This window comes from Triturus cristatus, chromosome 9 (assembly GCF_964204655.1).
Source record: "Triturus cristatus chromosome 9, aTriCri1.1, whole genome shotgun sequence".
NCBI lineage: Eukaryota > Metazoa > Chordata > Amphibia > Caudata > Salamandridae > Triturus > Triturus cristatus.
Window position 1 is genome coordinate 482,541,067 of NC_140592.1, and position 21,722 is coordinate 482,562,788.

Below are 21,722 nucleotides of genomic sequence, written 5' to 3' on the forward strand. Positions count from 1 at the left end.
GCCGAGACTCGAACCTGGTTCCACAGATTTGAAGTCGACCGCCCTAGCCGTTAGGCCACATCCTCTCCTACGAGCTACAGATCTGTGATGCAGCAGGTTAAGCATGCCATCTTAAAACCTGCCCATTGTTAAAGAGAACCTGTTTGCAGCTGCCGGGCTGGCAACAAACTCCATTACTTTTAACATTAGAGACACGTTAAAGCCCAATGTAGACCACAATAACAAGAATAACGGTGTGTTTCACTCACAAAAAGATACACCTCTGGTATTGCCTACCTAACTGATAAATGAATATCCTCAATAAGACTCAAATTCTAAGGCGCAAAAAGATTCTAAACTCGAAATTCTAAAACTGAGAACGTCATGACTTCTCACAAAATCCCACTCAGGATCTGCCACCTCAATTTGGGGCTTTTTAAGACCGATCAAACCATCTCTAATGCAAATCCTAGGAAAGCAGAACATCCTGCATTCTTCTCGGCACTCCCTCTCTCACACTACACGGACTTGTGTATCTAATTCCCAATTCCTTCCACTATTACACCTCATGCTCTCATGAATCTAATTTGTTTTATGTTCATTATGATTTCCTGGGAAATGGATAGACCCATTTGTGGCTTTGTCAACATAACATCTATAAATTACGTTGAGACTTATTAAGATAAAGTATGTACTACTTAATTCAAATAAATAAAACATTTAAAACGTCTCTGAAAGAAATTCACAATATTCCAGACTGGACTTTGGCAATGTAAGCCTGAGGGCATGCCACAGCCTTACTCAGCCCATTGAAAGCCACATTCGTGCCACCACGAGACCCCTATCCTGATCGAAAAAAAGTATGATCACGTCTCTTAAATCCCCTCTGCATCACACTAGCTTCCTATTGAGGCAAGAACTAAATTCAAACTGGAATCCCTTGCATTTTAGCATGCACTCGTACCTCAAGGGCCTACTCATAATCTGTGGTGGCAAATGAGGACTACGAAGCAAGAACACACTCCTACTCGAAAGTCCTCGATTCAAATACCCCACCAACCATTTTCAGGGCCTGCTACCACCCTCTCCCTAGCTAAAGAGCCCTCTATATAGATTAGTTCTTCCAAATGTGCAGCCACCACCACAACACTGGCATGTTTATCTTACACACTGAAGACAGGCATGAGCTAATCAACATTTGAATGAATAAAATGCTGTCTTCCACTCAGAGCCTGTTAGTAACAGAATATGGGCAACTGAAGAGAAGGAGGACGGAGGTGGCATGTGTAATGATTAAGTAAGTCTTGCAAAAAAACAACAACAAAAAAACCGCCTTCTCTTCCGATAATGTGCTTTGCCGGGGGCAATGTGAAGAATGAAACCCAGGGAAGCTCAAGGCAAGATGCCTGTCCTCCTCCGTAAAAATATGCATGGATGTCTCAAATGGCCCTAAAGCACCACAGGCATTATGTCTTTTCTCTTGTAAAAAGTGGGTCAGTGGCAGGGCTTTTAAATGCAAGTGATTTCTTTTTATTACAGAAAGGGTACATGTATGAAAAGAAATCTGCCTGTACACAGACTCAGCCTTTCTTGTCCTTGGCCCAGATGGATTGCGATTCACTGTACTTTTGTCATAAGCTGGATCGCTGTACAATTTCCACATCTTTTTATGAACAGGTTATTTGGGAATGCTAGCTAAGCATTGAAGCAGGCACAGAGTTAGAAAGTGCCTTGTGTGCCACTTTTTAGATGGGTGGATTATAAGTAGATATTCTGGCACAAACAAAAGACCATAGGAAAAATGTCGTGCTTAGGGTTGTTTGCAAGTTGTGTTCAGCGGCGACTCCTCCGAAATGACGGAGGAACATCGCCCCACTGCTTGGCTCAGAGTAGCAAATGAAAAATAAAACGATGTTGTAGCATCGTTTTATTTTTCATTGCAGGCTGTGAGCCAGCACTGTAAGGTGGGATGGGGCCGAGGCATGGGAGGGGGAAGAGGAGTTCTATGTGCGCGTATGTGTTTTGCCCGGCCGTCTCAGGCTGACCAGAACACACAAGAACTTAGGTTTCTCCAGCCCATCTGCATTTTGCAGCCAGGCTGCAGAAACCCCACAGATTCCCTGAGCGGAGCCTATTTTCAGCCCGCTCAGGCCAATCCCCGCGCTGCTTCTTAGGAAAGCAGCGCGGGGATTGTATGGTAGTCTGTCACAGAGGCTGCTGGGAAAAGAAGAGGAAGCGCGATGCAGGAGGCGAGGTGGCCGTCGGCTTCAGGTACGTTTTTTTTTTTTTAATTAATATTTTATTACTAACACCCCCCTCACCCACGCGATGGGACCCCTCCCGTGTTCCCTCCACCTGCCCCACCACCCTTTGTTTGTGGCGGCCACCACTGGTTGTGTTATGAGTTTTTTTTAAACAAATTTTATTTTGTCAAAAGTCGTGTACAGTGCAGAGCTCCTTGACCCAGGAAACGTCTGCCAGATAAGACACTGCAAATTATTGTCATTGACAATTGGGTTATATATTATTCTTGTCATAATTAGTAAAAACAATATAACAAACACATTGAACCCCCCCCCCCCCACCGTTTCACTAACTCCCTTCTGCGTTTCCGTTGCCACAACAACAGCCATTCCCACAAATAATTTCTCCACCACCCTTCAGGTCCCCTAACCCAGGGGTCCACATAACAACAGAGATACCGATGAATCTACTGGGGGCACCGGGTCCAAGTCAAGGCCTTGATAATCTGCCCATCTCTTCAAGATTTTAGGATGCTTTTGCGGGCAGCCCCAGACCTTGAAGATTGGGATCGCTACCCAGTCCAACCCATTTTCCATGCCGAGAGAGAAGGTGGGGCCGTCGCTTTCCACAGCCTTGCTAAATCCTTGTAAGCCAATTTCGGCCCCAACAATAACAAGTGGCTCTTGTAAATGTTGCCTCCTATACCCTTCAGAATATGTAGGATTACCAATCTGGGTGAGAAAGGGAGCTCCCATCCCAACATATCCGCTAGACAGGCCATCACCCCTCTCCAAAGTGATGTGCGTGCTCTACAATGCCAAACTGTGTGTATTAGGAACCCCTTCTCCCGACCACAGCGCAGGCATATCGGGGATGTGACCACACCGGCCCTCCACAGCCTGAGCCGGGTATAATAAACCTGATGTAGGTATTTAAATTGAATAAGGCGCAATCGCATTGCTATCGCTGCTTCCCTAGGAGAAGCCAAGGCTTCCGTCCAATCGTCTCCGTACATTCGGCCGATGTCACCAGCCCATGTCTCTCTGAGTTTATCCAAAGTATTGGAGCTATGGGTCACCAGGGAAAGATATATCTTTGATATTTTGTGGTCCTGCAAATCACCCATGAAGGCCTTGGCTTCAATCGGATTGAATTCCGGGAGAGCTTCTAACCCAGAGATACTAGGGAAAATGGCATGCCGAAATTGGAGGTATTCATAGAACCGAGTTCTTGGCATCTGGTACTCTTGTTGAAGATCTTGGAATGATTTCAGTACCGAACCTCGCATAACATCACCTAACGTTGATATTCCTGTATTATCCCACCCTCGGAATCTGGACATCGCAGCCAGCTGCGGCAAGCGTCCATTGTGCCACACAGGGGTTTCTCCAGTCAACCTATTGCACCACCCCATCCTGCGGAGATTGTTTCCACACTTGGAACACCACCCGTGTAGCCGGCGGAAGCAAATTGCGTAATGATGCTGAATACAAAATGGTATGTACGGTGGATTCCCCCATGCACCTTCGCTCCACTGCATGCGCGGGGACCTTCCTGTCCTCGTACCACCATTCATTTAACACCAAGAGATGCAACACCATATAATACGATTGGACATCCGACGTGGCCAGCCCCTCACAATACGTTGACTGGAAGCAAGTCCGCAGAGTCACCCTGGACGCCCCCTACCGGTGTTATGAGTTTTTATCATATAGTGCATAACCACCGTGAACTCTTTCCCTGTTGTACTCTTGTTTTCACAAAATGGATACTTAGTCTTGTTGTTTTCAAAATGGAAGAGGTTTTCAACACTAAAGAAGCTGAAAAAAGCTAGTCTAGACATACCTGTGCAGTTGTTATTAGGTATTTGTGTCCTCCCCAGGGTAACATTTTTGCTAGCACGAGACAATGCAGGAGCAAGGATGTTGTACAATATCAAGTAGAGTAGTGGGTACAATGGCAGTGTTCATGTTGAAGTTTGCATATTAGTAGCTAAGCAAGCTCATTAAGGAGAATCCTGGTCATTGTAAAATTGTCAGTGGAGACTAGGCTGTGCAAATCGGTGCCACAGTTTTTACTGTAGTAGATACGACTTGAATAGCCAGATTTTCTGTTTATTTCCACAAAAGCAAAAACCAAAGGAAATGATGGACGGAGTGTTGAACATTGCAAGCACTCACCCCCAGTCAACTGATCTGGGTTTAATCCATCACCGTTCTTTAGCCCACTCTGCCACCCCAGTTCAGACATGGCCATATGCAAATCAGTTGGACCCTGTGCCTCATGGGAACAGTCCAGCCCGAACTGCCAAGCCATGTCTTCCCTGGACCGGAAACAAGGTTCCTAGGACCGGTTTCTAGCATTTCAGCCGTCTGCAGCCAGGCTTGCTTGAATCCAGTGGCAAAGTGAGCAAGGGACTCACGTCTGAGCATACCCTGCCAACTTATGGCGAACAAAGCGGTACAAAAGGGGGTGGTGATGGACGGGCATCAGAACCAATCAAACACTCACACCCAGTCAACAGATCTGGGTTTGATCCATCACCGTTCTTTAGCCCACTCTGCCACCCCAGTTCAGACATGGCCATATGCAAATCAGTCTGACCCTGTGCCTCATGGGAACAGTCCAGCCCGAACTGCCAAGCCATGCCTTCTCTGGACCGGAAACAAGCTTCGCCATGATCCCGAGGGTATTGGCACAGGTCCGTCGACAGAAGGCGGAGGTGATACTGATCTCACCATGTTGGAAAGCGCAGGCGTGGTTCCCGGTGGCTCTAACCTTCTCGTGTGCACTTCCACTGCGACTACGGTCGTTTCCAGAGATGTTGGAAGACCCTCTGGGAGTACCGCATCCGTTGGTAATGCAGGGCCAACTGTCTCTCATGGCGTGGAGTCTTTCAGGCGACGATGGCAAATGCCTGAAGTTTCACAGGAGGCTTTGTTCTTCTTATCACAAGCATGGGCACCCACTACGCACAAACGATATGAATCAGCCTGGCATATATGGGTTAGTTGGTGTTCTGCACGGCACGGTGATCCCTTGGGATCCGGTGTCCATCTGATAGTTAATTTTCTTTCAGAACTTGCATCGTCGGGCATGACACATCGGACGATTAACAATTTTCGTTCGGCTATTTCTGCAGGTCATCCACATGGTGTGTAAAGTGGTGAGGGGCATCCGTTTAGTTAACCCTCCGAAACCCAAATATTCTGTTTTGTGGGATGTTATCGTAGTGCTACGTTTCCTTCAGTCTTGGCCGGCTAACGAAGGGTTATCACGTAAGCAACTGTCAGCCAAGCTTACAATGTAATTATGTCTGGTATCCTGCAGACGTGTCTCGGACGTATGTGCTTTAAATATAGCAGGTAGAGTATTTACTCCCGCTGGAGTTTTGTTCACTATCTCGAAGAGGACAAAGACACATTCCAAATGAATTTCATATCCTGCTTTTCCTCATCATAACAAGTTATACAGCCTCAAGGCATTATTTTCTTAAAAGGCTTCAGGCAGGACACACACTTGGTCCTAAGCTAGACTGGCAGTGGTTACTTAACTCACAAGAACATCTCACATTTATATGAGACCGTCTTAAATTTCCCTTCATCTGCTCCACACAAAGTACAACCTAATCTGAAATTTGTAATACTTCTTTTGTTACATTTCAAAGCTACTAATTGTATATATGTTATTTGAATGTACTGGTATACAGTCTTGCATGCAATGCGTAACGGGTAGGGTGGATTTACCATATCTTCTGCAGGGTGCAGTACCATATGTGACCAAAAGAGGTCCCCTTTAGGCCACATATGGCTAGGTAAAAAACATTGGCATTTATAAAGCCAATAACTCCAACTTTGTAGACATGCAGTGCCGGTGCCTTTCTCTCTAGGGACCTCAAGGAGCAGCTTGCGGTACTTCACCTAGACATGCAGTGCTGGTGCCTTGCTCTAGGGACCTCTAGGAGCAGCTTGTGGTACTGCACCTAGACATACAGTGCTGGTGCCTTGCTCACTAGGGACCTCTAGGAGCAGTTAGCGTTACTGCACCTAGACATGCAGTGCTGGTGCCTTGCTCACTAGGGACATCTAGGAGCAGCTTGTGGTACTGCACCTACACATACAATGCTGGATCCTGACTCACTACGCAAGCATTTGCAATGCTCTAGTTCTTGCAATACTGAAAGTATGAGCTATTGGCGTTGCATTATTATTTGCAACGTCAATGCCTCAAACTATCAGTAATGCAAGACCTAATACATTGCAAATGCTTGTTTGCTTTTATTAAGAAGTATGCGCCTCTCCCGACAAGAAACTTAAGGAAAAGGGAAGCTCAAGGAAAATAAGCAGTAGCAAAACCAAAAGGCTGGCAGCCAATGCCAGATCGACTGGCTTTACAAATATTTGTTTTGTAATGTGATGATTCCAAGTATAAGCTGCTTTGTCTACAGATCAAGAGTGTCACCTGGGACACTCAAATGTTTTTGCAAGATACGGTAATTAAGACTGATAACTCGTATTAGAAGTGGGTCTATTTTGCAGGGAGGCGGTGCAGTCAATTGGACTGGAGTAATGTGGTCTGACTGGCGAGCAATAAATGCCATGCTGGCAAGCTGCTGTCTGCAGCCCTATCATGAACGGGCGGGTTTCTAAACCACCACTACAGTCAACACTCCATGACAATGAAGCCTGTACTACGCTTTGGAAGTTCGAGGTTAGTGTACTTAAGTATTCTTTGTATGATCTCCACCTTCTAACCTTTCGTGCAGAGGTCTAGGTAGACCTCTGACGTCACAGAGGAAGTACAACTACACAGCTTAGGAAAGTTGGGGGGACTCGTCAATATCATGGGTGCCTGTCTAATAGCCAAAAATCTATTCCATTCTCTTTACAGCAGTTGACAGATTAGAGCCAGTGCTTAATTAAGGCCACTGTAGGCAACTGCCTTAGGTACTAAAAGGTCTCAAATGAGGTCTTGGTGCTGGGGCAAAGGGCGTTTCTGAACGGCAAAATATGTTTTTGCCTAGGCTTCGAAAATCACTGCACCACAGCAAAGGACATTGCGATGCCGGGCACACTGCCGACCTTCCAATGCCTCGGCTGAGAGTAGAGAAAGTCAAGATGGTTGAGGTGTCCATTAACAATAAATTTGCGTCACTCATTCATCGACCGCAACCCACATAAAAAACACCGTAGTGACTGGGGCGACATCGAAGAATTACGCCTGCACCCGCCTGCCCCCCCCCCCCTCCCCTGTATGTTCTCTCGTCTGAACTTCAGCAAGAGAGCACCGCCGGCCCCGGAACATAAAGCACGCCGACATATTGGGAGCATCAGTCTTTCGGAACAGAGGGCCCCCGGCGCCTTCCTTGGCGCGGTCAGTGATCCATTCTTCCCACTACAACGAGGCAGTGTTGACGGCCGCGCGGACCTAGAAATGCCTGCAGCTCCGTCAGATTTGCTAATGGCGGGAAGCTCCTTCTGATGGGGCAAGTGTTACCATTCCCCCGCCTTCTTCTTTCGTTTCTTCACTCTACCCTTCCTCCTCTTCGCTCCTTACTTTGTTCTACCCTTCCTCTGCCTCCCGTTGCCTCCATTATTCTTTTTCAGCTTCATTCACTCTTCTCGTTTTCACTACATTGCACTTCCGTTCCTGTGCCCGTAATCTGGCCTTGTTACATGGAAACAACCTGCAGCCGTAGTAAAGGGCACGGGTTGTGGCTGTAGGGCCTATAATGTGTCCAGCAGCTCTACACATAACGAGTGGGCATTGGGTTTGTGTAGCATTTATATGTTTATACTCCCTCCCCACCGAATGAACTCCTTATAGGACTTTCAACAGAACATACATCCTTAATTACCTATCCGCATACCAAGCACACCTGCACCAACAGAACCATTTTAAGCACCTTTAGCAATTATCTCAATAACACTGAAAGTAATTACGACATATTACACACGGACTGACAAGAAATATTTGCTGCCTGGCATGCTAAAAAAATGATACAGAAAAAAGAGGACTGCGGGGGCAAATGAGAAGCAGATAGGGGGAACAATGAGGCTGTAGGGAGAAAATAAAAATAAAGCAGAATCGGCAAAGTAGGGGAAAAGCAACACACAAGAAAGAGAGCAACACCGCAGAGTAGGGGAGTTTGGAGAAGCACATGATAGAAATGGAGAACAGCACACAAGAGAGAAAGCAGCATGGGGGGGGGGGGGCGCAGGTATTTGCCAGGGAAGAAGCAAACGGAGGAGAGAGCTGGAAAACACATGCACTTCATGAAATGTGCAACCAGAAAAAAATGACCAGTGGGAGGATACATATCACCAGTCAGAAGGATGGGAAAGCGGGAATGTTCCAGGCGAGGGACAAATACAAGAAGAGGAAGGTACAAGTTCTCAAATAAAAAACAAGCAAATGAGAGAAACAATAAACCAAACCATGGTAAGCAATTGGTAGGGATTGTAAGCTGACTTCAAGTTTTTGGTAAGGTGACCAAAAGTCTTTTGCACCCTGTCAGCCTGCGCTATCTGGGAGGCACCACCTAAAAAGCAGACAGGATGGACCTGCACATAATCTGGCAATCTCATGATATTCGGTCAATGCCCAGAATCCAAATTCCAACAAGTTTAGTTCAAGTCGCAAAAAGTTAAAAAGTGATTGTCTGCGAGCATGTTTAAAAGAAGTTGTGTTTTCTCATCTGCGTGCTCAGTCAACACCGCTGAATAGATTTTCAAAAAAATTGGCAAAAAAATAAATCTTTAATCAGAAATGGTGCTTTTGTTCTTGTGGTGCAATTACCATCAATAGTTTTGAGATATAAGCATTTAAAAATGTACCAGGTGGGATCGAAAAAGTTAACAGTTAGATATCTCTGCCATTTAAAGAAATGATTTAATAAAAAACGACTTCTGCCAAATCACATTTGAATTTTCTGGAAAATGTGACTGTCTGAAGAAGGGAGTCCGTAGAACTTTTTTTGTGTCATCTTGAAAACTTCTAATCAATTCCAATTTGCGTATTTCGCGAATTGGAAAAAAACTGCACAGCAGTTGGCGGCTATCATGAGATGTATCCGATCCCAGGGGAGTGCTGGTGGTTTGGGTGGGAATCCAATGATGTGGAAAAATCAAGTAAATAAGATTTGCGACTTTTGAATGGATTTGTAAATCAATAAGAAAAAGAGAGTTTCAAATGCAGGAAGAGAATGGGGAGAGGTCGAGAAAAATGACACACAGGAGAAGAGCTTTGGTCATGGCAGCAGGGGTTGGACACCCACAATGGGCTGAGGGCAGCGCTTGGCTGCAGGCGAGGTCCTGTGACTGATCCCTACTGCGCACAGCTGTACGCAGAGGCAGTAGGTTAACCACAGTGGGTTGGATGCAGGGCCTAGCCGCAAGCTAGACCATGCAGCCAACCCTCTGTGGTGCACGGCCAAAGGTGTTCATCACCTGCAGCAGGTTCAGCACCAAGCCTGGCCGCAGAGCAGGCCTCGCAGCCAACCTGCACTGCAGTATGGCCAAAAGCTGTGGGTCGCAGAGCTGGGAACAAACTGTATTATGAAAAACAGTTTTTAACTGTTTTCCAGTGAATATCTGAGCTAAGGTTCTGGCTATAACATGCTAGACCACTGAAATTTGGTACGCAGCGTACACAAAGCATACCATAACTCCCATCACCTGCCATGCACAAAACACCCATTTGAAAATGGCACTGGGAAAAAGTAAGCATGGTCAGGTCAGATTTTCCATGCCTACTACCCACCCCCACCTGTGCACAGCTGAAGGCCATATGCAGCAGTTGTAGACCATCTCTTAGTGTATTGGGCATATTGCCTGGCCCTTAGGCCAGACCTTGCAGGTAACCTCCACTGCGTATATGATGGAGTATGCCATCATAGAATTTGGATGTACGATATCATCAAAAAGTCAACCAAAACCTTAACCGATGAGAAATTAGGGTTTGGATTGCTTACAATACATTAACGCACATTTAAAAACAAAAACCTCTGTAATCACTTAAAATAACACAAAATGAAGTAATGGTTATAAAATAAAACCTAACGAGCATTTGCAATACTAATAGGTGTTCCTTGAACTGAAAGTGTTTTTTCGGTCACTGATCGGTTTAAAAACTCAATAGGCAGTTATAAATACACTATGTCATGTATCCTTGCACTCGTATTCATCCACTGACTCATTAATGAATACACCCACTTCTCCATCCACAATACAACACACACAAACATACAAAGCATATATGCAAGATAAATAACAAAAATGTAGAAAAAAGAAAATAAACTACCATCTAAACATTGAGGCATATGCTCGCTATAACAAAATAAAATGATGCAGCAGACATTCATCTTGCACTAGTATTGTATATAATGTATTACTGTTTTGAAGTTCCAATATGGCAGCCACATTTTGAAGCAGTGTGTTAGACACCCTGGATCGATAAAACAATGATACACTATACACAATATCAAGCCATAAAGGATTGTCAGTTAACATCACACTGGACAGCCATTTTGAAATGGTATTGTGCCTAATGGATCATTGCTGTACCAATCAATCCAAGTTAGCCAACATAATGCTTCTAAATGGGAGGGACATTTTTGAATGGTAAAACAATGATTCACCATGGATAATGCCCTTCTAAGTTGGCTGCTCAGTTTAGAACCATTGGCTGCATGTGATGTGACAAGCAACCTGATAGCACCATCTGGGGAGCTGCTGGATAGTTTGAAAATACAAAATAAAAAAATGTAGGAAGCAAGAAATGAAAGGGACGTATAAAAGAGAAAAAGAAACGGCATAATAAAGGACTGGCACATAATACACCAAAAGACTCATCCACAGGCTTTAACACGGTCCAATAACAATCCACCCTGAAAGTACTACAGGCTTTTACATATGCTTTAATAATAACTACATCAGGCTTAGAGCATTCCTTGTAACCTCTCATAACTTTCAGATCAGACTTACCGCACCAGACATAACATTTTCCAATTAACCACTCACATCTATAGCCATTAAAAAAGTTTCAACTTAAACTCAAGTGTGGCCTAATATATTGATAACAAGGTTCCCCACAAAGGGCCCATCAGGAATGCATTCCTAAAGTCATAACCATTCACAAAATTACATTTGGGAAAACAATATGCAACTCCTCTAAGAAGGGCTAACAAGGATGTTAGCACTGCAAACAATCCACCCTTAAAGGCTATTAGTTTTAACAAATGCTTTTCACAATAAATAAGTCAGGTCTATTGCTTTAGTCACAACTTTTCAGAAAAAGCAGATCAGATCTATGACCCCAGTTATATCACTTCCCTGTACACCAAACAAGCCTATCTATATCCATTATCACTGACTTGTCACCAAAACCATCTAAGGCCTGGTGTATGAAGTATAATCATTCCCACAAGGCAATCATTAGGCATACAATCCTAAAATTAAAAATATATTTAGAATTAAAGTTTGCAAAACATTATACAACCCATCCTTGAGGTGCTAGCAAGGGTTATCAGAGAGAAAATCTTATACCCCCAGGGTTTGTCTACAGTAATCTGCAAGTTTCAATGTGACAAAATACTTGTCTACAGTCCACTCTTAAAGGTTTACTGGCTTTAGCATATACGTTTAACAATAAATAGGTCAGGCCCACTGCCTTTGGCATACTTCTTTATAATACGCAGAAGAGACCTTCGTAATATAAAGTAACATCTTTCAATGAACCAATCATAACCTGTATCCGTTATCAATGGCTTGTCACCATAACCAATTCATCTGCTGTATTGCACACAGGCTTTTCCACAAGAAACTTTGCAGCATTCAGTCATAAAATTACAAATATGGAAAAAGTTAAGCTAACAAACAATATAAAACCTTTAGAGAATTAACATGGATTATCAAAGTGAAAATATTCTATCTCATCATTTGTTAGAAGGGGTGACCCACACCAAGGTCCATGCCTGCTACAGTAATCTGTAACATCCCATGAGTAGAAAGAAGCTGGATTATTATTTGAGGTGGATAACTACCTACCTCAAGGAATAATGACAACCCTTGTCAAGGTGAACTCTCAAAGTCACTAAATTTACTCAAGCGCTTCCTCCTCGTAGCTATGGGACAGAGCAGACAGGCTTAACTTAGGGCAATGTGTAATGTATTTATGCAGTAACAAAAAAGTAATAAAGTTGAAATGCAAAACTATTAAGAAGCATATATGCAAAAGGATTTTTGCAGATGGAAACGGCCTGATTCTTTAAATCGGGCCGTTACTGACCGCAAACATGCTTTTCCATATGTACATAGCACTAATTACGATTCGGTAACATGTTACCAATTTGCATTTAGAGATTCGGTATTAGTATTTAGAAGGGGCGTGTTTAGGGCGTCCCTTCCAAATACCGCATTGCAGCACTATGTATGCATATTTTGCGACCAAATTAAAGCTTGTTTCCTGTCCAGGGAAGACATGGCTTGGCATTTCGGGCTGGACTGTTTCCATGAGGCGCAGGGTGAGACGGATTTGCATATGGCCATGTCTGAACTGGGGTGGCGGAGTGAGCTAAAGAATGATGAGGGATTAAACCCAGATCAGTTGACTGGGGGTGAGTGCTTGCAATGTTCAACACTCCGTCCATCATCCCCTTTGGTTTTGCTTTAGTCTGAAACGAAAGGCATAGCTCTCCCTTAAAACGGATTACAGGAGGCAAAACACTTTTAACGAAAGGTAAGAAACGGACGAAAATTATTGCTCAATACGACTGAGTAGCATATTTAACATTCACAATGTATAAAAAATGAACAAGCAGACAGCTTTAGCAGTTTAATATAATCTTCTCAAGTAATACATTATTTGAAGAAGCATCCATGCTTTCGCATTTTATGTCCTGCACGCAGTGTAGTTTGTTCGCACTCTCCAATCAATCAAAAGAGCACTCCACTTCAAAATGGGTAAACGCAGCTTTTCCTAGCATTGCCATAAATACGTGCGTCTTACTGTAGGCCTTCTTTACTTTCAATTTCGGTAAGCCCCGCCTGTAGCAAAAAAAAAGACACACACAGCGTTTCCCTTGCGGGAGCGAGCAGGGGCAACATCTGTTTGCAAGATAATTACAAACAGATGTTGCCAAAGCTCGCTCCCGCAAGGGAAACACCAAACGTGCACGCTGCGTAGGCGAGACCTAAAAACTAATAAACACGACACAAAAATGTAAAAGATCCAATACAATGAACCAGATATATGAATTCTTAAAGTTTTACATATGAATACTGTCAAGAAGCATAAAGTTCTAATAGTAGTCAATGGTGGTGGACCCTGGGACAATTTGAGGATGGTCATGATAGAACACTGGTTGGATACACCTACTAGGTTCAGCCTGGTCAAAGAGTTTTTGTTCAGACTAGTTCTTTAAGTCCAAATCCACCAAAGGAGTACATTTGTAAACCCCGTCCCTCCCAGGACCTCAGGAGAGGTACTTAGAGACTCACTGTGTATCGTGCAGGCCAACATTAAGTCAAGTCCAGGTCACTGGTTAGCTGGGAAGTTGCAGGAAAGGCCTTTTGTAGCTTGTTTATCCCGGTAGCTTGAACAGGAGGTCAGCCTTATGACCACTGGAGTCCCCGATTTTGTCCTGGATACAAGAGAGTGGAGGTTCAGTTCCTCACGGCTCCTCTCAGGTCACAGATAGCAGGTCCAGTCCTCTTCTGTTCTTCCTCAAGTTCAGAAAGTGTTCTGAGGTGGGTGCCTGGAGGTGCCACATTTATGCTTCGAACATCCTAGTGGGCAAGAATGACTCCTTGGTACGCCTTAACCAATAGGGGAAAAGTTCCTGGAGTGAACCGTGCCCACAGTTTCAAGACGGCGAAAGACTCCGGCCACAATGAACATGAACCCTGAGGGCTGGGGTGTGACTTTGGAGTTTACTATGGTAATCCTAGTGTCGTCATCATCTAACATTAAAATCTAGTTTGGATGACCCACTGTACCCACAATAATCTCTGAGACAGAAGTCTGATAAAACAAAACAGGGATCTTCAGCAACCGCATAACAGATACACAAGAACTCTTTTGCCATTCTGTTCCTGTCCATTCAAGTGTGCCACCAGTGACATATGTAAAGTGAAGAGGCAGAAGTCTGGTAAGACAAAGCAGGGCTCTTCAGAAACCAGACAATAGATACAGAAGAATTGTATTAGCATCCTGTCCTCTCTGCCTTTCAGGTGCACACCAAAGTGTTGTATGTCACCCTAGCAGACCTATCAAGACTGATTTGACAGTCAACCAGGAAATGGCACAGTAATGTCAAAGAGTATCCTCACACTCCCCACCAATCATATTCTGGGAGGTTCAGAGGAGTCACCTCTGCCCACTCAGATCAGCCTATTGTTTGCTCTTGGGAGGCATATCATATTTTTTTTCCCACACCTATTCAAATGGTGATCCCTGGCAAGGAGAAGCTTGAGAGCAAATGCAAATTAGCTTCCAGGAACTGCACACAGAGAAAATGTAACTGTCTAAAAGGTACTTTTCCTTTGTATTTGTTAAACATCTGATTTCACCATTGAATTGGGTTTTAATAGCTATTAAAATAGTTCTTAAATTGTCTTTCTAGATAGTACCATTCACAAAATACAGTATCAGGGTGTTAATCTGTACTCTGTTTTACATTTAAAACAGCTAAGATTGCCACAGTGAAAAATAGCTATTGGGCGCTAGTCAATGTAAGGACATGTTAACATTACATTTCTATGTGCCCTACTTTTAAATGCCATGCACTCTGCCTTGTGGACTGCAAGGTGTACATAGGGCTGATTTATAAATATTTAAAATGCAGGTTTTGATCTATCAAAAGTGTTTATTTTGACAGGTCGAGTACACTGCAACGGTCAGGATACACTGGTAGGCCTGAAGCCATATTTTAAATGTCACTGTAGTGGATGGCAAAATAGGCGCAGCAGTCAACTAGAGACATTTAACTTACAGGCCCTCAGTGCACTTTGTATCATTTACTAAGGACTTAAAGGTAACTTAAATATACCAATTAGGAATATGCCTTGTTTAAAGGAGGAGCACAGGCAGTTTACTACTGGTTAGCAGGGGTTAAGTGGAGAAAGTTCTAAAGCCAGCAAAACTATAGGGTGATGCAAAAGGCAAAAACCAGGGATGACCACACAGAAAAGGTGGATTTCCAACAAATAAGCATCTACAACAATGTGTATCGGTCATCCATCCTTTAAGGCCAACTGTACTGAGTATAAGGTTCTCGAAAATCAATCATCAGTAAATACAGCCATAAAATAACAAATCTGTACAAAATTACAATTAGCAAAACAATGTAAAGCCCTCACTAAGAGGGCATAATAAGGATCCTCGCAGTGCACATTTTCTACCCCCAGGAACTTTAAGAGTGTGTAACAAACTATAAAACTGCTACCTACTATTTTAAACTGTGAGAATCAATATACCATAACGCCTGTTTATAGGATTTAACACAGTGTAATACTCAATCCATCTTTTAAAGCCCACTGGCTTTTTTTATCTGCTGTTCACAACAAATAAGTCAGGCATATTGCTTTTGTCATACATTTTCATAATATACAGATCTGACATTTGGCACTCAACGATGAACCAGTAAAGAGTATAGTGCTTATTTGCTTTTCCTCATCACCATTTCATGCCCACCATGCAGAGCATAACCTTTCCCGCAAAAAAAACCTCATCAGCTATAGCAATTAAAAAATGCAATTATGTTCAGACTTACAGGTGGCAATGCAATATGCAACCCCTTCCAAGGAGGCCTAAAAAGGGAAATCTTCCACCCCCAGGGTTTGCCAAGTGAGTAACCAATACAAAACCCTTGCCTACTACAATAATCTGTGAGGATTTATCAAATAAAATGCCTGTCATCAGGCTTAACCCAGTGAAATAACAATACTCCCTTAAATACCTATTGGGTTTAACATATGTTTTTCACAATAACTGTGTCAGGCCTGGGAAAGAATTTCAAGGGAAAGTATGCAGCAAAATTATCCTTGAAGTTGTTTTGGGATGATCATTGTGTACACTGTTGTCTGCGGGATATGTAGTTGGATGTGAACATGGACTGTACTCTTGAAATAGCAATAAACAAATTTATAAATACTTTAAAAAAAAAAAGAATTATGTCAGGCCTGCTGTCTTTATTGTACCTTTCATAATAAACAGATCAGGACTATAGCTTTGATCATTGGTTTACCACCATAAGCAATTCCGCTTTGCTGTCCTGAGCATGAGCTTCCTTAAGCATCAAACAAATGCAATACTAGCACCCTTTTCAGTGGAAGCACAGAACTTCTGCCCAATCAAATGCTGCACTCAAGATCATCAACAAGTGGGTGGAATCAAAAGCCCTTTTTCAGCAGTACTTCTTAAAGTTTGCTTTCTTTTGTTCCCATGTTGTCAAGTTAAGCCTACAACTCACTGAGATTTGCTAGTTATAGTTAGTTCTGCGAACCAAGCTTCGCACAGCAGCCATCAATTCTTAACTCACACACCAAATGCAATGCTTGTGACCTCACTATATTGATATCAATAAGTAGCAACACTTAAGAGCAGTGATAGCTCATATTTGTCGCATGTTAAGAGTCGTCATGAGCATTGCGTATGATGTGCGTATTTTGGTTTACATGGCTGAAGCGTGAGTTGTGGATTGCAGAGCTAATCCTAAAGGGGTCTGGTGACATAAACAATGAGACTGAAGGCCAAGTGTTTTATGCATGTCACTAGAACCCCTATGTTGCAAAATGGGACCATTTTACACATTATTCATTGTGTATGTTTATAGTACGTTTGAAAAAGTTGCTTTCATGTGAATGCATTTAACCCCTTCAGCGCTGCGCGGATTCCCCCGCGGTGCTGAAGGGTTCGAGCGTGGGCGGGGCCATGACGGAACGGTTCCGTCATGAGCACAGCTCAACCGATGCTCATGAGCCCACACCACCTCCCACCGACGCGCTCATGCACTCACCCACAACTTCACACACACAGACTCATGCTTGCACATACGCTGACACACATATACACACACACACACACCTACAGCTTGGCACACCCAGGGCTCTCACACGCTGCTCCGCACACACACACTCACAGGTAGGCGAGCACACGCACAGCCAGGCATTCCACACACCTGACACTCACACCGGCAAACGCATCCCAACAACTGGTCTCACAAACTGACACATTCAAACACACAGACGCCCCGGAGGGCACTCACTCACAACCGGGCATAGCAAGCCGCATCCAGACACACCGACCTACCAGAGACTTGACCGGCATGCCACAGACTCACCCACCTATCACAGACCCCTCTAGACACACCGACCTACCATACACTGGGGTCTCGAAATCCTCTTCTACACCATGTCAATTTAGCGCAGTATAACACGCGCACCGCGTTGGTTTGGGAAACACTGAATTAGAAGTACTGCTATGCGCCAGACGTGAAGAGTAAGACTTTGATCACTGCGCACGCGCGTCAGCCGTTTTAAGCCTCATGCAGTTTCACTTTCTCAATGTGCCCGCGCAGTTTTCTGTAGAATGTTTTTACGTACGTGACGTCTCTCAGCTCAACTTCTATCACTACGCACGCGTGATAACTGAAAGTTAAATGCTTTTATCCGGGCAGTGACCGGCTTGCGAGACGTTTCACCCAGATACAGCTGGAGCAGATGGGTGAGACCGGCAAGTGAGTGATTCTATGTGCGCGTACCGGGCAGATGTGAAGATCGGCCGAGCACAGTAATGGTGGCTCGCTGGTTGGTATGGGGGCGCGGGTCCTGTTCTGATGAACACGAGCGCTCAGCTCGGGATGTCCTTAATCCCCCATGAGTCGGGAGCACTGGCACGTGTTCTTCCCTTCCTATGCAACTCCCCCTGGTAGGCTTTAGAATGACGTAGTGAGTATCGCGCAGTGGGAGAAATAAAATAGTTGAGTATGTGAACAATCCTTTGTAACCACCCAAACGTGCTCTGGGGAAGCTGGACGGTGGTAAAGGGCCAGGGGTCAACGTGGGTAGTAAAGACGTCGAAGGAAGGAGTTGGCGTTTGAGCTCATTAGATGGGGTGCGTTAAGATTGGTGATGTGGTTGAGACTGTGATTTGAGGCTATTTGAACGGTTGTTGAGGGCTAGTGTCTGGACCGCTACGATGACGTGATGTTGTATAGTCTTGTATCTGCGCTTATCGGGAGCACCAAATCAACCAACAGTGGCTTATTGGTCTAAATTAAGGGATGTGGTTAGGCCGGAGCAGCTTCGGGACGGCTTTTATGTTAAAGCAAACCAAATGCTGCCTCCCGCAAGTGGTGCGAGCATGTCTGTGTGGCGTAGGGCTGTATAGGCGAGCGCGGTGGGAGCGAGCATTGGCAGAGAACAGACGGTGTGAGCGTGCACATGGGCTGTCTGGGGGGAAAGTGCACATCTCCTGTCGGGTGTCCAGGCGAGCGCGGTGGGAGCACGCATCGGCAGATAACAGACGGCGTGCACGTGCACTTCGCCTGTCCGGAGGGAAGTGCACATCTCCTGTCCCACTTCCAAACGAAAATCGACAACAATAGATCTCGCTAGCGAAAGGCGCTTCGCGCTGCGCCACTAGGCAAGACCTAAAAACTGAAAAAGTTGAATCCTTCTGGCAGATAGATGACTGTACATACCTTAGAGGTCACAGCCACCTGGAGATCTCCTGATCACCAGGCACTTGGCCAATCAAGGCTTTTCAGCAGTGCGATCACTCTCAGGCTCTGTTGTTTTGGGGAAATAATTGTGGCACTCTAGGCACGTAGAGCAACGCAAATCACCAAATGCACAGCCAGAGGCATGGGTCTGATCTGGCCTAAGAACCGAAGCACGACACAAGCAATTGATACACCAGTCATGCCTGCTAGACACATCTTCCCTTTCTTGTTCTGAATTTAATTAAAACTACAAGCTCAGTGTTGGTAGAAAAGATGCACATTTCATATTTAATTCCTGTTCATCCAATTTTACAGCACCTACATTATTCATGGCACTGCTTGTGTTTTTTACATTTATTTTACTGAGCTGCTGAATGGAGAGGGTGCGAGGACAGTGAACTGGCTCATCTCTGGCTCCCAGTTCAGAGACAGAGTCACACCTTTGGCCTGCTTTGGCTCACCCAGCTGTATAGAAAGCACATGAAGTCTGTGAGTAGACTCCAAAACTAGGCTATTTGTACAAATGCCACATAAGACAGACCAGTCTACTAACATCTCCTCTTACCAAAGATAACCACAAGGTAACACATCACACGGCACCACACAACAATGCAGACCCACTAAACTCATCTTAGCATCAAACATTACAACTCACCCAGTGGGCACGGTCCCTACAGCACACCCTAAAATTAAAACAAAATTCAACTTCACATGGGATCAAACCAAACCATAACATACCATAAAAAGGTCTCAACGTCCGACAGTTAACCAAAACAGAATTATGATTATGAAATATGAGTGCAATCCACATGATATAGTACATCAAGGCATAACGAAACCCCACTACAATTCAGCACATCGCCCCTAGTGCAAGCACAGCAAATGGGAACCATGTGTACACCTCACCATTTAACAGACATCACACTGCATCTAAACAACATACATTGTGTAGCACACCCTTGTCACAATACATAACTCTAACAGAAATGAAAACCAGTCCCCACAATGAAGCCGTCTCATTGTCAAAGGCTACTTGAAGACTGACTACAATCCAATTTAGAGTAACTTAATCTCGAGAATCCTTCGATCAAAGCTTCCCATCCCATGCAGTTCACTTACATATAGAACCTGGCTGTTTGCTTGGAGTTGGGAACTTGATTTTGGAGAAGCGATCACCTGGATTCATTTGCATCCACCAGGGAGAGAGCTTTTTCTCCGCTGCATACCTCTTGATGCACAATGCTCACTGTTGACAGCAACTCTCAAGATACCCTTTTCGCTGTGACATTTCTGCATGCCTACAGGGTCTCAGAATGCTCTGAAGTATCAGCAAGGCCGCATTTTACTGATGTATATGTCATCCTAATACGATAACAAATTCAAGTTTAGACTACCCACATCTGAAAACCCCAAAGTCAAAACCATACTGACCCCACACTTCCAGAAACACAACACCTTCCCTGAATAGAACATAATCACATGAGTTATATCAAAAGGTGGTATCATTCTAGACCTGGCGTCTGCAGTCTGTGTTTGCTTATGATATGTGACTACTGCGATTAAAGGTGCTTCATCTGGCACAATTATGCCAAGCATGAAAGAGAAGGACCCATGGCAGATAAATTCCTTTTTTTTTTTAAAGAAAACATTTTTTATTTGATTTTAGCAGATAAAATCCATAGTAACAAGGAGCCATGAGATAGGAAGTTTCCTAGAGCAGGGGCCTAGGAAGAAACAGGCTACAGCTTGCCGTAGCCTTAAGAAGGAAGAGAACACACTTGATAGGGAGATATGGGTATTAGGAAAAAGCACCCAGAGTGAAAATTGGCAAAACAACCTGACACAAGAACAAAGACTGAGGAAAAACAAGCGTTAGCACAGCCAAGATGTCACATCTTTGGGAATTAATGGATTTACCAATGGTTTTAGAGATGCTGTACAGCACCCCCAATTAATTGCCAGGGCAGGAACACACCTGCTGCACTTCTGCTGCACTTTTGTTACAAGGGTCCGATTTTGCAGCACTGCAGCAAATCCAGCCCCGAGCAACAAAAACGGTCCCCACGATTCTGGCTCACTGGGGGAAACGCCCGGTGCCCGCTACGGCCAGTCTGGCCCTGAAAGCAAGGCCTGAGAGAAGCACATGTTGGCTAGCGCATTACAAAGGGTGTCAGGGAGAAGCACATGGCAAGAGAAGAAAGCAACAAGAAGTGCAGTGGAGAAGTGAAGAAAAGTACATGAGGGAGACAGCTGGAAAACGCCTTCATACTCGTGGACTGCTTAACTCAAAAGAAAAAAAAAGTGCCTGAAAAATGAGCAGCGGAAGGACACACGTAATCTGACCATGCTCTTCGGAGGGACAAACACAACAAGAAATAATAAAGCCCACATAAGATAGGGAATAAGAATCATGCAAATGAGAGTGGCAATAATGCCAACAAAAGGTAAGCAATGGGCAGGCGCTAAGTCCACTGTAAGCTGATAATAGATCTCTTCACAAACCAGAGAGCTTGCGCTGTCTGGTAGGCGAGACCTAATGAACTAAAGCTCTTTGAATGAGGATACATGTCAAAGATCGGGACCCTGTTCAAAGACTGGAACAGACCGTCACAAATGCCTTGGCCCACCAGACCCTGGGTCGATTATGGAATACTCAACATCTGATCAAATCATCATAAAGCACTGCACGTGACTACTTCCCCCAAAACCCATGAATAACTCATAATGGGCCACCCAAGACCCAAAACGGTTGATTGACAACTTTGCAACGGCTGAC

At 44.3% G+C, this 21,722-nt stretch overlaps 1 protein-coding gene and 1 pseudogene across 3 annotated transcripts in view; one reads left to right on the plus strand and one right to left on the minus strand.

Moving 5' to 3' along the window:
- The window catches only part of MRPL11 (mitochondrial ribosomal protein L11), a 701,579-nt gene that overhangs the window by 561,473 nt on the left and 118,384 nt on the right, over nucleotides 1-21,722 (minus strand). The window lies entirely within an intron of this gene.
- The window catches only part of LOC146798171 (transmembrane protein 121 pseudogene), a 49,802-nt pseudogene that overhangs the window by 24,786 nt on the left and 3,294 nt on the right, over nucleotides 1-21,722 (plus strand). The window contains exon 3 of one of the 2 annotated variants that reach the window (XR_014968630.1): nucleotides 6,762-6,933. The exons of the other annotated variant lie outside the window; for it this stretch is intronic. The product of XR_014968630.1 is annotated as a transmembrane protein 121 pseudogene, transcript variant X2 (transcript). The remainder of the gene's footprint in view (nucleotides 1-6,761; nucleotides 6,934-21,722) is intronic. 2 annotated transcript variants of the gene reach the window in all.